Source organism: Pan paniscus, chromosome 11 (assembly GCF_029289425.2).
Source record: "Pan paniscus chromosome 11, NHGRI_mPanPan1-v2.0_pri, whole genome shotgun sequence".
Lineage (NCBI taxonomy): Eukaryota > Metazoa > Chordata > Mammalia > Primates > Hominidae > Pan > Pan paniscus.
The window spans coordinates 84,212,116-84,226,841 of record NC_073260.2 but is presented as its reverse complement, the minus strand read 5'-3'; the positions used below and the strand labels follow the sequence as shown (position 1 = coordinate 84,226,841).

The following is a 14,726-nucleotide window of genomic DNA, read 5'->3' as shown; positions in this document are numbered from 1 at the left end:
CAGACTTTAAACCAACAAAGATCAAAAGAGACAAAGAAGGCCATTACATAATGGTAAAGGGATCAATTCAACAAGAAGAGCTAACTATCCTAAATACATATGCACCCAACACAGGAGCACCCAGATTCATAAAGCAAGTCCTGAGTGACCTACAAAGAGACTTAGACTCCCACACATTAATAATGGGAGACTTTAACACCCCACTGTCAACATTAGACAGATCAACGAGACAGAAAGTCAACAAGGATACCCAGGAATTGAACTCAGCTCTGCACCAAGCGGTCCTAATAGACATCTACAGAACTCTCCACCCCAAATCAACAGAATATACATTTTTTTCAGCACCACACCACACCTATTCCAAAATTGACCACATACTTGGAAGTAAAGCTCTCCTCAGCAAATCTAAAAGAACAGAAATTATAACAAACTATCTCTCAGACCACAGTACAATCAAACTAGAACTCAGGATTAAGAATCTCATTCAAAACCACTCAACTACATGGAAACTGAACAACCTGCTCCTGAATGACTACTGGGTACATAACGAAATGAAGGCAGAAATCAAGATGTTCTTTGAAACCAACAAGAACAAAGACACAACATACCAGAATCTCTGGGACTCATTCAAAGCAGTGTGTAGAGGGAAATTTATAGCACTAAATGCCCACAAGAGAAAGCAGGAAAGATCCAAAATTGACACCCTAACATCACAATTAAAAGAACTAGAAAAGCAAGAGCAAACACATTCAAAAGCTAGCAGAAGGCAAGAAATAACTAAAATCAGAGCAGAACTGAAGGAAATAGAGACACAAAAAACCCTTCAAAAAATTAATGAATCCAGGAGCTGGTTTTTTGAAAGGATCAACAAAATAGACTGCTAGCAAGACTAATAAAGAAAAAAAGAGAGAAGAATCTAATAGATGCAATAAAAAATGATAAAGGGGATATCACCACCGATCCCACAGAAATACAAACTACCATTAGAGAATACTACAAACACCTCTACGCAAATAAACTAGAAAATCTAGAAGAAATGGATAAATTCCTCGACACATACACTCTCCCAAGACTAAACCAGGAAGAAGTTGAATCTCTGAATAGACCAATAACAGGAGCTGAAATTGTGGCAATAATCAATAGCTTACCAACCAAAAAGAGTCCAGGACCAGACGGATTCACAGCCGAATTCTACCAGAGGTACAAGGAGGAACTGGTACCATTCCTTCTGAAACTATTCCAATCAATAGAAAAAGAGGGAATCCTCCCTAACTCATTTTATGAGGCCAGCATCATTCTGATACCAAAGCCAGACAGACACAACCAAAAAAGAGAATTTTAGACCAATATCCTTGATGAACATTGATGCAAAAATCCTCAATAAAATACTGGCAAAACGAATCCAGCAGCACATCAAAAGGCTTATCCACCATGATCAAGTGGGCTTCATCCCTGGGATGCAAGGCTGGTTCAATATACGCAAATCAATAAATGTAATCCAGCATATAAACAGAGCCAAAGACAAAAACCACATGATTATCTCAATAGATGCAGAAAAGCCCTTTGACAAAATTCAACAACCCTTCATGCTAAAAACTCTCAATAAATTAGGTATCGATGGGACATATTTCAAAATAATAAGAGCTATCTATGACAAACCCACAGCCAATATCATACTGAATGGGCAAAAACTGGAAGCATTCCCTTTGAAAACTGGCACAAGACAGGGATGCCCTCTCTCACCACTCCTATTCAACATAGTGTTCGAAGTTCTGGCCAGGGCAATTAGGCAGGAGAAGGAAATAAAGGGTATTCAATTAGGAAAAGAGGAAGTCAAATTGTCCGTTTGCAGATGACATGATTGTATATCTAGAAAACCCCATTATCTCAGCCCAAAATCTCCTTAAGCTGATAAGCAACTTCAGCAAAGTCTCAGGATACAAAATCAATGTACAAAAATCACAAGCATTCTTATACACCAACAACAGACAAACAGAGAGCCAAATCATGAGTGAACTCCCATTCACAATTGCTACAAAGAGAATAAAATACCTAGGAATCCAACTTACAAGGGATGTGAAGGACCTCTTCAAGGAGAACTACAAACCACTGCTCAAGGAAATAAAAGAGGATACAAACAAATGGAAGAACATTCCATGCTCATGGGTAGGAAGAATCAATATTGTGAAAATGGCCATACTGCCCGTGGTAATTTACAGATTCAATGCCATCCCCATCAAGCTACCAATGGCTTTCTTCACAGAATTGGAAAAAACTACTTTAAAGTTCATATGGAACCAAAAAAGAGCCCGCATCGCCAAGTCAATCCTAAGCCTTCTCTTGTCTTTTGCTACCCCAGGGCCTTTTTTTTTTTTTTTTTTTTTTTTGAGGCAGAATTTCGCTCTTGTTGCCCCCCAAGGCTGGAGTGCAATGGTGAGATCTCGACTCACCGCAACCTCCACCTCCTGGGTTCAAGTGATTCTCCTGCCTCAGCCTCCTGAGTAGCTGGGATTACAGGCATGCACCACCATGCTTTGCTAATTTTTTGTATTTTTAGTATAGATGGGGTTTCTCCATGTTCTTTAGGCTGGTCTCGAGCTCCCTACCTGAGATGATCCGCCCACCTTGGCCTCCCAAAGTGCTGGGATTACAGGCGTGAGCCACCACATCCAGCCCCCAGGGCTTTTAGCCTGCTCTTCCCTCTGCTAAGAACACTCTTTTCTCCTTGCCCCCTTAGGGATGACTTCTCTGAACCCCTCGGCTGGGTCAGAACCCCTCGTTACAAGTTCTCATCTCACTCCACATTTGTCTATCAAACCATTTACCACAATTGGCATGGTAGCAGGATCTCAGTGTTTGAATATTCAGTGTATCATTGATATGTGGAAATATATTGCTTTTCTTCTTTTTTTCTGCGTTTGCTACAAAAAGAGTCATTTTTTCCATTTGGCATGCAAAAATGACTCTTCTCGGATCACAGTGAAATTGTTCCTCCCTCCCTCCACTCTTTCCACCTCATGCAGGCCAGGCAATTCTAATGACCAAGGGCATCCTACTCTTGAGAGAAGAGAAACATTTTCTGTTGGAAATGATTTAGGAGAAGTTCTGATAGGGGATCAAATTTTTCCTGATGGAAGAGGTTCCATTGGAGCATTCATTAATGTTGAGGTAAAACATTAATAGCCCAAGGGTAGGAACTTGGGACACCTGGAGGCAGGATCAAGTTGCTAATAAGGAGAGGCTTCTGAGAGGCACTGGGCTAAGCCCAATTAGTTGACTGTGAGAATATCTGCTGCCAGGATGTGTCTGACATGTGGACTGAGAAAAGAGCCATAGAGAGAGTGGCAAGCACAGTAGGCTGCCTTCCTGCAGGTGGCATTTCCAGGTCACCTGCACCCAGGCTACTCTCTCCAACCCCCATGTAAGGAGAGCTTCAGGGCATTTCTAAACCCCAGGGGATCTCTAGAACCCTATGGAAGACTAAGGAGGAATGAGACTTCTTTAGAGCCTGACTGGGTGCTCAAAAGCACTCCAGGCTGACCTGGAGCAGAAACTGTTGTATAATTTATTAATGATTTGTTTGCTATCTGGGCGTCTTCCACTTCACTCAGCAGAATGTAACTTCCAAGAGAGCGGGAAGGTATCTGTCCTGATCACCACTGTACAACACACCTGATGCAGCAGGTGGCTCACAACTCTCGTTGAATATCTCAATGGGCCTCAATTCAGCACCTAGAAAATGGGGAGATTGGGTCCTGTTACTGGTTCTTGTGATGATTTGAGCCTCAGAAGTGCATCTAATTTAAAAAGAATCTGACTTAGCGTCCCAATATGAATATCAATTAAAAATGAGTTTGCTCTGACTGAGTCAGCAATGGGGATTCGTCCCTCAACATCTCAGTCGACCCTAAACCTACTGTTATGTGACCTAGCTGAAATTTTACTCCACCTTAATTCTGCTTATCTTTAAGAAACAGGATGCTTGCAATTAGAAGTTTCCCCTGGCGACCAAATTGGCTGAAACTGGAAGGATCCAAGACGGCAGCTCACTTGACCTCTGCAGAACCTCTAACTTCATTATAATCTAATTTCCATGCTAAATGACCTTCCCTCCAGCCCATGACTATTGACAATCACCATGACAATGACTGGAAGAAACCATAAAAGGACAAAAAGGAAGGCAGCACTCTGGTCCTGAGAAATTGTCTGCCCATTTCCGGAAAAGACATGAATATTCCTATCCTTGCTTTTAATACCCAACACCTACATTTAAGGTGCCCCATATCTGTGGCTTCCTAGCTCTCATGAACTGAGAAGTTGATTTGTGAGCCACGCTCCTGCTTCTCAGTTCCACGGCCATCAAATGAAGCCTGCATTGCCTGACAATCACTTTTGGTTTCACATATTGGCTTCATGACACCAAACAAAGAAAGACCCCATCTTTTGGAGGACTGGCTTTGTCAGTAACACTATCTCTTCCTTCCTCAAGGCATCCCCTCCTGGGCCCCTTGGAACATCACCCAACAACCCTGGGACTGAATCATCTCTTAATGAGCCTGTTTTAAGTCACATAAATCTTTCTAGTTGATACAGGACAGGTGAGCCCCCAAACCGGGGCTTAGCCCAGGAGAGTTCTTGGCTTTTCCCAGGAAAGAATTCAAGGGCGAGCTGGTGGTGCTGGGCAACTTTTATTAAAGTGGCAGTGTACAGCAGCAGCAGAGGTACTGCTCCTAGTGAAGCAGGGCTACCTACAGGCAGTGCACCCAGAGCAGCAGCTCAGAGGCAGTTCTTTAGTCATATTTATGCAAATTAAGGGGCAGATTATGTGGACATTTCTAGAAAAAGGATGGTAACTTTCAGATTGTCAAGTCATTGGCTTGGAAAGGGACAGTAACTTCTAGGTGTTGCCACGGCAATGGGAAACTGACATGCACACTAGTGGGCATGTCTTGTGGAGAGGTTACCTCTTCCCTGTTTTAGCTAGTCCTCAATCTGGTCCAGTGTCCAAGCCCTGCCTCTGGAGTTGAGTCCTGCCTCCTACCTCACAGTTACAACATGCTTTCCAGTGTCCTATTCTTACTACAGTGGTGACCATCCTGTTCGAAGACTCTCTGAAGTTAGTGTGCCAGGAAAGTGAGCTAAGACAATGGCAAGCCATAATAGTCTTAAGGATGATGTCTGAGGCAGGAATTCTTGGCCCCAAACACAGATTCGTTAGCACACTGTGATGCACTAATTCTGGTATTCCAACAAAATAGAGAAAGGTAACCCATGGCTATGGGCTGTCTCACACTCTCGAGGTGGTCAGAAAAGTTCAACTTAGCCAGTTCCTACTTTGGACAGAGAGGCCTGCCTGGCTTTTTGGATTAGCTATGGTATTAGACATCCTGGCCTCATCTTAAATTTCCTGCCCTCTCGAGAATGAATGTGGGAACTCCTTTCTGCAGAGTCTGGGCTCCATATGCATCCTCCTCCCACTGCATTCATCAAACCCACTATCTGCCATAAGTGTACGGACCCCAGTCAAATCTTGCACTTCACCAAGACCTGTCACTACTCTGCTCTCCTCCTCTTTTACTTACTCTTAATCACTGGTTTTCAGACTAAAGGGAGAGTCTCAGCTAAGTAAAGATGACATTGTTCATAATACATTTCCCAACATGCTGGGACCAGATTTTTAGCATAATGCCAGCCCCTTATGACAGACATGCATATTAACTAAGCCCATGATCTGTAAGAAATTAAAGGGGATTAGAGCTAATCACTTGTTGCAGGAGAGTAAGTTTTATATTGAAAATATGACCCATGGCCAGCATCTCACCCTAATATAGCTGATATAGAGCAAAACCTGGATTCTGTGCTTCTAAAATTCATGAATGCTTAGAAAGAGGCCAAAATTCTCCAGACTGTAAGAGAAACCTGCCTCTGCGTCTTCATAGGTAAAGATCACTGTGGTTATGCTTTTAGGTCTTGATCGAATATTTGTAGAGCCCTGTAAATATGTGCTTTTTATTGAAAAACAATTATGTTGCTCTATAGCTGCACTCTGAAAATATTTCTGTCTGACAATAGATGTACTTTGATTTATCTTCATAAGAACAACTTTTACAGACCCTAATTGTTCTGATTGAAAACTACGACTTCCAAATTCTTTTAGGAAGAGGAATACTTTTTCAATCAACCCCCCCAAAGCTGTTTCCTGACTTATTCCCCTACCCTCTCTTTCCCACTTGTGCTTTTTTCCAATGAGCAAGATTTAATCACGCCATTATACTATACACTAATGAGAAAATTGAGGCTCATGGCTGGTAGGTGGCAAAGCCAGCAATTGAAGTCACATCTGCCAATTTCCAAAGGATGTGTTTTTTGCTATCTTTTGGAATGAATCATCTATAAAATGCTTCCCCTGTCAAGGTTCTGTTTTTATTTTTTTTCATTACTTTTAATTCAGCCCATTTACCTACTTTCCAACCCCCTCCCCACACCACCTTCACATTAAGCCACCTTTTTTTTCCTTCTGTTCCCATTTTGAAAAGGCAGACAAAGCTATAGAAAGAGAAAAATTGATTAAAGAGAGGATTGGAATGTAAACACAATTGTCTTTATTCTCCATCAATTGCCCTGGATATTAGAAGATCCCATGAGCTTTCCAAACAACTACCCTAGCCTAAATTTGTTAGTCATAAAACAATTTCCTGATTTCCTGAGGGACCATTACTTTTTGTGAAGCTAATATTCCACATTAGGATTCTTTTACTATGAAATCTCATTAAATTTGGCTCAAATAATTGGGAAAGTGCAAAAATGTCTCTGCATTGGAAGAAATGATTTTTTACAGCATCTATGAAGAAACTAACATGCTAAGCAAGTAATAGTGTAAACAAGGGACATGTTTGACCTACTTTAAGCAACAAATATTTAAAGAACTGTGGTATATGAACAATTTATGTGTTAACTCAGTGCTTCCCAAACATCTGTCATTCACATAACATGCTTGGAGTTTCACCATATCTTGAATCACATGTACTGCTTCAGGAATACTTTGCTTTATATCTACTCTCATTTTTCGATAAATAAATATATTTCCAGAGGAAACTTTATGTCACCAGGTAAATGAAAATAAGAGTCAGTTCATAAATAAAAGCTATCAGTAAACATTAATTCAAATGAAACAGTACAAGTTATTAATTTCTGGCTAGATGTTGTCTATTGATGGCTCCAGGCTGAAGAATTATCTTCTCTTTCTTTACATATTTTTAAGGGTGATTGGCAAAGGTTAGCAAAGTGTGAATCAATAGCTGTGCATTGAGCCTTCCTCCTTAGGGAATCAAAATGTATGAAGGGAATTAAAAATGTGATTTTTTTGCTATGCAATTTAATAGTATTTAATACATCATGCCCTTAAAAACCCAAATAATCTTTCATGTCACTAGCTCTTTGTTTTCCTCACCCCGAGAATCCAGTGAATTTCATTCACTGGCTCACTCATTTATTCACTCACATTTTCTCTATAGGCAGGACCATCAGATCTCCTTGTAGATATTTTATTTCTGGTAAATTTCAGAACTTAAATGTCACAAGATTTCATTCCTTTAAAATACTCCATAATTCATATCCTTAATACTTTGCAGTGACCCTCCGAGATGTCTCCTCCCCTTCAAATCAGCCATATTAATTCCATGTTTCAGTGCAAACAATGAAAGTTAAAGAAGTTTGGACGTCTTTCCTGACAATTCATCATGCAGTTGCCCTGTGCTGCATTCAATAAACAAATCCTCATTCACTGGGTTAATTGCAACAATAACTAGAATTTCTACAGGAATATTCTCCTTCTGGAAGGACCTTGTTATTCATTTTAGAGGTGCCTGGGACCCCTCCCTCCTATTAGTGACATCTGATTTCCTTCACACCAACATAAGGCAAGTGATGGAAGTGACAAGAACTGGTTATTGGGCAGATTCTTTAGGGCAACATGGAGAGAAAGGTGTATGGGTAGAATCCCATTTTTACAAGGCAAAAGCTAAAACGGGTCTGCATGTAAGCATGAAATAGGGTAAATGTTTTATTATTATTATTATTATTATTATTTTAATAATAATAATAGAGAAGGACAGGGTTTTGCTCTGTTGCCCAGGCTAGAGTGCAGTAGTACAATCATAGCTCCTTACTGCAACCTCGAACTTCCGGACTCAAGTGATCCTCTTGCCTCAGCCTCCCAAGTAGCTAGAACTATAGGCATGCACCACTGTGCTCAATTCATTTTTTGATTTTTTTTTTTAAAGAGACGACGGTCTCACTAATGTTGCCCAGGCTGGTCTTGAACTCCTGGTCTTACTTGATCCCTCTGCTTTTGGCTTCCCAAAGTGCTGAGATTACAGGCATGAGCCACCATATCTGGCCAAGGGTGAACTTTTAAGTATTGTTACTGAGGTATGCATAATTCCTGTAAGCAATTGAACAATTCAATACTTCTGAATCCTTAAACCTCCAGAGAGCAAGGAACTTAAACTTGCCAATTAATGGATTTTTCGATACCCCAGTTGCTTCCTGTGAATGAGGCACTTGCCCTCCCAAGTTTAGCACAGTCTCTTTGGGGTCGCTAAACGGTGAATTTAAAATTTAACTTTCCTCCTCCTCATCCTCTTCCTAAGGTGATGTCTGGCAAGGCTCTCACCTAGAATCAAGGCAAGTTTATGCCTCTAGCAAACAGGAGAGTCGGTCATGTTCAAGGCAATGCAAGAACTCCTCCCTCCCTTCGTTCCCTCCTTCCTTCCTTCTTTCCTCTCCCCCTCCTTCCTTCCCCTGCCCCTTTCTTTTTTTCCAGTGCTGCTGTTTGGTCTTTGGTGTTTTTCTTATTTGTGATGGACCATTTTTCTTAGGTTCTGTGTTTTCTGCCAGCAAGGCCCAGGCCAACTTTTATGATTTATGTTGTGTCTTCTTTATTGCTGTTAAAAAGCAAATGAAGTAAATGTGATTATGTTCAGAAAACCAAAGAATCACCACCACTGACTCATTTTTGTGAGTTCTGCAATCTTATATTTTAACCTCTTGGAAGAAAAATTCAAAACTAAAAGGTAGAACCCAGAATACCCAGTTGCCTCTCGCCTGTCCTTCTGCATGTTCAGCCATTCTGACAGCGAGAAAGAAACCAGGGCACATCTGCCAGGACTCATGTTTAGAATACAGGTATATTTCAATAAAATTTAAGTATGTTTGAAACATGTAAACTGTATATATCTAAGGTATATTTAATAATGAAGAAATAGGAAAAAACGGGATTTTAAAAATGGAGGTGTATTTTACATATTTAATTCATAAATAGAAGTTATAATGTGATCAGGCAATTATGCTATTCAGAAAAACTTTTAATAATTTATCGAAAGTATTGATTTATCACAGAAAGAAATATGAAGTCTGAGAACAAAATTTAAGATCAGAGTTGTATGATGAGTGTCTCCTTTCAATCTCCCTTGTGCTTCTTTAGGACTCTGTATAACTTTGTCCAGGGATGACATCAAAATGATGGTTGAGGCCTCTGGTGGACGTGAAGTTCCATCCAATGGCCATCATCTAGGCCTTGCTCCAGGTAAGCCTGGCCTTGCTCCACCATTGGGGTCAGAGTTGTGCATGTGGAAATGCAAAGAGAGCAGATCTGAATGCGTTTCCCTCATCTTGCTTTCCCTTCTTGGAAAGGCATTGATGTCTCTCAACCATAAGTACTGCCCATGGCACCAGAGGTCCTGCCCTCCCATGCTGCCCACCTCCCTGTGCAACCTGGTGGGCTTCACTCAGATTCACAAGTTCTGCCTCATCCTCTCTTACAACATGACATGCTCTTCTCCTCAAAGATCTATACAAATGTTGAAAGGAAGCAAGACACATCAACGTATTGTAGCAAAGAAACAAGGTGCAACTAGCACGACCCCCAGCTTAAAAAGAACAAGAAGGGGGAAAGGTATGAATTCTACTTGAGGTTGAAAAACAATGCCAGAGCTCCCTCATCCATTGTTCCATCCACAGGCATATGGTGGCCCTTGAAGGTGTGGTCATATTTATGTGGCTTGGTAGACATGCTGTGGACTGAGAAGTAGACCCAGTAAATAGGCCCCACCTGTAAAATTTTCTTGAGCAAAATTCTAACAGAAATGTATCTTTTCTAGAGAAGTTTTCTGAAGAAACTCCAAGTGGGCATTGATCCACTTGGGAATACTTGTTAAAGGAGGAAATAGCAAAGTGACATAAAGGCTTTCAGAAAGACCACGTCGAAATGATGTAGAAATTTTTAGCAAGAGTATGAGGAGAAATGTGGGAAAATGGAGTCAGGTGACCCGGCCTTGGGCTGAATCCTCTTTGTGGTTAAGGGAGGATTAGGAGTATGGAGCTGGGTCAAGAAGGTGCCCTGAGCTGTGGAACAGTGTGGCCATGACAGAGCCACATCTATATACCTCATGGATTCGGGAAGTAGGTTCAGAAAGTCCCCTAGATAGAGGGAGGATTGACACAATAGGGGATCTCCCAACTTTTGGTATCTCAAGCAGCCAAGTAACTGTCTCTCTAGAGTAAACATAGGACAGAAAAGTGTGCATTCAAAATGTTGGGTTAAAAAACCAGCAAGACCTTGTCACATACAAAAGGAGGAGTAGCCACAAATAGCCCTGTGAACTTGTCATCAGTAACAAAGCAACGGAATTGACCTGATCTGCTTGAAACTTAGTGGGAGGAAGAATTTAAAAGTGTAGGGTGGAAATTCATTGTCGAGTATATATGAGTATTTAATAAGATATGTAAAGTGGTATTGATATTTCTTTTACTTTGAGTGCCATTTTTTTCTTACATTTTGTACATGAGAGTTACACGTGGGGGCTTCATTTGTTTATTCACAAACTTTCTGCCACATGTTGCTATTTTCATGAACTCCTGAAACTGAAACCTTTAACTGTGAATTCTCCTACTTTGAGAGTTTTGAGGACATAAACTTAAAAGTCCCCAGAAGTCTGAATGTTTTGATGGTGAAACCCAGATTTAGCATTTTTGGTCCTAGTTTTCCAGAGATCAGGGGTAAAAATTTAAGCAAGTCCACATGATCTTTTCTAGGAATACCCCACAATCTTTCTAAGGCAAGAAAAGTGGAGGCTTTAGAGAAACTGCTTAAACAATGACTCAAAAACATTCTGTCTGCCTGGCTTCAGGGAATCCTTTCTCTGTGCCTCCTGTGTGGTTCACCTGTGATGCCTGAAACTTTCTGATGCCTCTGCTCACACCTATGTTCAGTTTCCTTCCTATAAGGAGGAAAAGGGAACTGGACCAAATGCAGTTTAAAAGAGCAGTGTGAAAACCTCTGGCCCAGGACCTGGAAAATCTGGATTCTAATCTCAGTTCTTTCACTATCTGACAGTGTAGCTTTAAGTGAATTATTCAGTCCTTTGGGCCTTGGGTTATCTATCTTTAGAATGGAGAGGTGGGCAAACTCTGTAGGATTCCTCTAACTCTTAGCAGAGGAGAAAGGATGAGAAGATTCTTTTCATACATGTATTTTTTATTTTTTAATATATATTAAATAAAATCCACATAAATACCTTTGTGTTTCCCACCACCTTCCTAACACACCACATGTTACCAAGGCTTCCCTCTGTTAGACTTCCCTGCATCTTCTTGCCTAATTACCCCCCTTCCTCATCTCAGAGGCAACCATGATTCTGAATATAGTGCTCATTCTTCCTTGCATTTTTCAGACTTCAATTATTTATGTTTGTATCCCTAAGCAATATATGACTGTTATGCATATTTTAAACTATATGTGTACAACCATATGTATATTCTTTTATAAATGAATTTTTTGCTCAAAATTATTCACATGAGAATAATACATGCTGGCATCTAAAGTTCTTTTTTATTAATTTTCTTTTGTAAAATATCACATTGAGAATATTCAGAATATGTATATTCTCCAGTTACTTCATATGTAGGTTGTTTTTTCAGTGTTTGCTATTACTAACATGAATATTTTTGTAAACGTAGCTTTATATACAAAGGTGTATTCTTTGTACATACTTTGTATAGTTTGTATATACTTTGTACATTCTTTGTATATTTCCCTAGAAATGGAAGTGCTGAGGCTCAAGGTGTATGCACATGTTCAACTTTGCTAGACTTGTTTTCCAAATTGTTCTACAAAGTGATTGTGTCCATTTATATTTCCACAAATGGAATAAGAATACATAAATCTAGAAACTGAGGCTCCACTATAGCTTCTCCTGATAGGTCAGTGCAGTCCTTCTTTGACAGGAAATGGGGCACTTACCTAGTTCATAGAGTGACTGCGATGGGAAATTGGAAAGAATTAATATGAATCATTTATCCCACATATATTTTTGAGCATCTACTCTATACCAGCCACTGAGGAAAGTGCTGAGGATCAACAAGAGTGCTGCCCTTATGGATCTAACTACTCATGTATTTATTAAATGTCTCTGTTGTGCAGGGAATTTGTCACCATTATTCTCATTTAATGATCAGAATAGCCATTTGGAATTGCCAACCCCATTTTACAAAGGAGGAAACTGAGGCTCAGAGAGAGCACACAACTAGGTAAGAGTCAGGCAGGGGTAGGAACCCACTGTGACTGCAGATGTCCCGTCCATTCCTCTACATGGTCCTTCCCCATGGTTTGTCTGAATGCCTCTGCACACACCGGCAGAGAAGGCCAGGCTATGTGCTTGACTCACACTGGGATCCAGTGTGAATATGAAATGCAAAGCCATGTGCCTGTCCTTCTGATAGAAGCCTGGAAATCCCCAAGGAGGAAATTGTTCTAGAATGCTCTCATATCTGGAAGTGTTTTGAAACTCTTGGGAAGAGTTCGCATGTCTTCTCCCCTGCGTTATTTCTGTATCTTTCAGGAGAACTCATGTTTGATTATGGATTGGAAGGGATATCTGGGTTATGGTCTCTGAGAAACAATAAACACTCCTACCCTACAGAGATATGAAACTATGCAGGTGATGAATAATATCAGGTTGTAAAGAGCTGGAGTCTTGAGGATTATTTTTTTCCACAACATCTTGAAAGTATTTTCTCCATGTCAACTACATATTCTAATCCTAAAAGAAGGATCTTGATACTTGGAATACACAATGTGCCTTTTTACCCCTCAGCAAGGTGTACAATTAATTCCTTATGTTCTCAACATAGTGGAGCAGAAAGCGTCTTTATGCTCCCAGAGCCTCCAGCCACATAATAAGCATGTTCATCTTTTCATTTTCAGAAGAGATCACTGCATACCCCTGCCTGCAGGAGAATGAGTAGCTGGGATTTCATTCAATTGTTTTCCCAAAGAGAGACTAAGTGAAGTCAAACATCTGGTCGACCTTCAGCAGTCATTTACCATATGTATGAGTAAACTAAGGGCAAGTAAAGAGTTAGTCACAGAAATAAGAATGCTGGGGAAAGTTTAAGTGTTAAAAGGTTGAAATTTATAAAAAGAGTAAACAGAAAAAGGGACTATAACTTTACATACCTCACACTCTCCTCCCTCTGTCTGTGTTTCTGCCATCTGACCTGCTGTCCTGGCTCTAACTTCTGACTCATGGTGGCAGGTATTTTTCATATCTGCCCACCCGAGGAAAATAAACAAACAGGGAATCAAAGTCTTGGGGACCTCCCTCTCTTAAGAGCAAACCTCTATCTCTCAGAGGCTGAATGTCTGCCTCAAATCACAGAATTTTAGACAGATAATGAGAAAAACAAAAATCATAATGAAATTGGAGCAGGACACACAAAATAAACACAGTAACTCATAAGAGCTGGGCATATTTTTGCAGCAGCAGTGAGCTGGAACAAATTCACTTCTTCCCAATGTCTCCCCATCTCCTTCGAAGGTGGGCAGTGTCCATATCTTCACTAGCTGGTGCCACAGTCCCTCTGGATGTGAACACGCATGCAGGAGGGATACCTCAGAGTCTACATTCTGTGCATACTCACATTTCTTGGTTCAGGAGACAAAATCCTGACCCCCACCCACCACCCAACCTCAACCTGTGTGCAGGGGGGCACTTTAATTGTCTTATCCCTTTAGGTTTTCTTTGAGGATATTTCTAAAACAGATTGTAAGCATCCTAATCTGGCTATTATTTTAGCTTTTAGGCTTCCTTTCCTGGGGAAAATGGTCTTCAGCATCAAGAACTTTGCTGGGACACTTTGCCTTTGATTACTACATGTACTAAGTTTTATAACTACTTTTTTTTCTTAGAATATGGGAAGAGAGGGCCGGGCGCGGTGGCTCACGCCTGTAATCCCAGCACTATGGGAAGCCGAGACTGGCGGATCACGAGGTCAGGAGATCGAGACCATCCTGGCTAACACGGTGAAACCACATCTCTACTAAAAATACAAAAAAATTAGCCGGGCGTGGTGGCAGGCGCCTGTAGTCCCAGCTACCCGGGAGGCTGAGGCAGGAGAATGGCGTGAACCCGGGAGGCGGAGCTTGCAGTGAGCTGAGATCACGAGACTGCACTCTAGCCTGGGTGACTGAGAGAGACTCCGTCTCAAAAAAAAAGAAAGAAAGAAAGAAAGAAAAAATATATATATGGGAAGAGAGGACAATGGAAATAGATTAAAACTAAGTAGAATAGAGATTTTAAGGCATAAAGCTTTTCTGAATCACTCAAAACATAGAAGACATTACCTAATTTACCTATACATGAGGCTGATCCTGGATTCTGCACGTT

General features: G+C 40.7%; 1 protein-coding gene and 1 long non-coding RNA gene across 5 annotated transcripts in view; one reads left to right on the top strand and one right to left on the bottom strand.

Moving 5' to 3' along the window:
* Positions 1-14,726, bottom strand: part of NTRK2 (neurotrophic receptor tyrosine kinase 2) — a 544,938-nt gene that overhangs the window by 147,237 nt on the left and 382,975 nt on the right. The window lies entirely within an intron of this gene.
* The window catches only part of LOC117981693 (uncharacterized), a 29,324-nt gene that overhangs the window by 8,737 nt on the left and 5,861 nt on the right, over positions 1-14,726 (top strand). Inside the window, exon 2 of the long non-coding RNA XR_004673310.3 lies at positions 9,485-9,586. This is a non-coding gene — a long non-coding RNA (uncharacterized LOC117981693). The remainder of the gene's footprint in view (positions 1-9,484; positions 9,587-14,726) is intronic.